The 1,879-nt window shown below is 38.6% G+C and overlaps 1 pseudogene; it reads right to left on the bottom strand.

Moving 5' to 3' along the window:
* Nucleotides 1-605: 605 nt before the first annotated feature.
* LOC102810820 overlaps nt 606-1,879 on the bottom strand; it is a 46,251-nt pseudogene continuing 44,977 nt past the window's right edge.

Below are 1,879 nucleotides of genomic sequence, written 5' to 3'. Positions count from 1 at the left end.
CATTAGACAAATCTATGACACAAGACCTCTTTAAAGTGTTGAAGAGCAAAGCTGTCAGTTTGAGGACTAAGATGTGTCTAACCCAAACCATGGCATTTTCAATAACCTCATACGCATGTGGAAGTTGAACAGTGAATAAGGAAAACTGGATAAAAATTGATGCATTTGAGTTATGATGTTGGAGTAGAATATGAAAATTACCATGAACTGCCAAAATAACAAACCAATTTGTTTTGGATAGTACAGACAGAATGCTCCTTTTGAAGCCAAGATGGCCAGACCTCTTTTCTTATACTTTGGACATATTATCAGGAGGGATCAGTCCCTACATAAGGATATTGTGTTTGGTAAAGTGGAGGGTTGGAGAATAAAAGGAAGACCCCAATGAGATGAATTGGCACAATGGCAGAAGCATTGATCAAACGTAGCAACGATTGTGAGGTTGGCACAGGATTGGGCAGTGTTTCATTCTGTTGTGCATAGGGTCGCTATGAGTCAGTATTGACTTGATGACACTGAACAACAACAACAACAACAACAACAGTTGCTCTTCACTTATTTTATTATTGTTATTATTACAGCCATTATGAAAGTCACTAACATTCTTATAGAGAAAGCACTTTTTGAAATTTTAATAGTGTTCTCTTATAATATAGGAGGTCCAATTGTGAATTTAGTATTTTAGCTGTACAAGCAGCTTGCACAAGTGTATCACTGATATGAAACCACTGCCCTTTAGTTGATTCTGTTTTACAATCTTGGGGAATATCACCCTGGAGAACAAGAATAGAGAGATTGCTGTTTGTAGTTCTTGCCTTGGCATAGGCAGTATAATATCCAGACCTTGGTGCCACTGTGTTCAACGACCCCATATAAGAAATCTGTTGTTGTTTTTGTTAAGTGCCAGCAAGTTGGCTTCAACCCATAGCAACACTGTATAGGATTTCCAAGGAGCAGCTGGTGAGCTTGAACCGCCCACCTTGTGGTTCAAACATAGTACCCATGTACTTTTTTCAGTCACATTCTTGCATTTAAGGATACGAAAAGGAGCCAAATCTAAGATTTCTGGATATTTTATGTGTTTGTTAACTTTGCATAGATTAAAACTAGTCTGCTAAAATCTCTTTAAATGAAGAGTGAGAACAGGAGGCACAAGATAAATCGGCATGTGTTTTCTGGCATTGTTATAAATGTACTTCCTTTCACCTTTTATATTTGCCTTGGTTCCACTATGCTGTTTCGTGTGCACAATTCACAAGAAGATTATTAGCATCTCGAAGTGTTTCATGAAGAATGAACTGATAAAAAAGGCTCGATTGACCACTCATTATTATTGAAAGCTTCCCTGTTGGCAAAAGTACAAAAACAATTTCTGGATCTTTATTTGCAACCTCATAGATCTTTTACCTGGGATTTTGACTGTCATTCACAATCTTTCTATTTCTTTAAGCTGAAGAGCAGCATTCAAGTTAAAATTTTTAAAAAATGTTTTATCGTGAATTATGTGATAGTTTACATGGGAGAACATTAGCTTTACATTCATCCTATCATATATCGTTTCATTGCCATTGTTGCAATCCCCTCTGTACATCATCAACCAAAGAAATGATATACTGTGCAAGCGTGCCCTCCCCCCCCGCCCCCCATCATCAGCACATAGCCCATCTCCCTCTCTGGATCTAAAGTCCCCAGCTGCTCTATCTCTCCATGTCATTGTGTCTGCCTCAATCTCTAGCATCACTGTTTCTCTGGATAGGGTCCTGCTTTCTGCTCTTCTTCCTTGATGGTCCTGGGACCTCTGCTCCTAGACTGCAAAGTCAATCACTCCTCTCCTTTTGCTACAAAACGTATACCTTTACATTTTCAACCCTCACAATCA

This window comes from Chrysochloris asiatica, unplaced genomic scaffold, assembly GCF_000296735.1.
Source record: "Chrysochloris asiatica unplaced genomic scaffold, ChrAsi1.0 scaffold00269, whole genome shotgun sequence".
NCBI classification, from domain to species: Eukaryota; Metazoa; Chordata; class Mammalia; order Afrosoricida; family Chrysochloridae; genus Chrysochloris; species Chrysochloris asiatica.
This window is presented reverse-complemented; position numbering and strand designations above follow the sequence as displayed.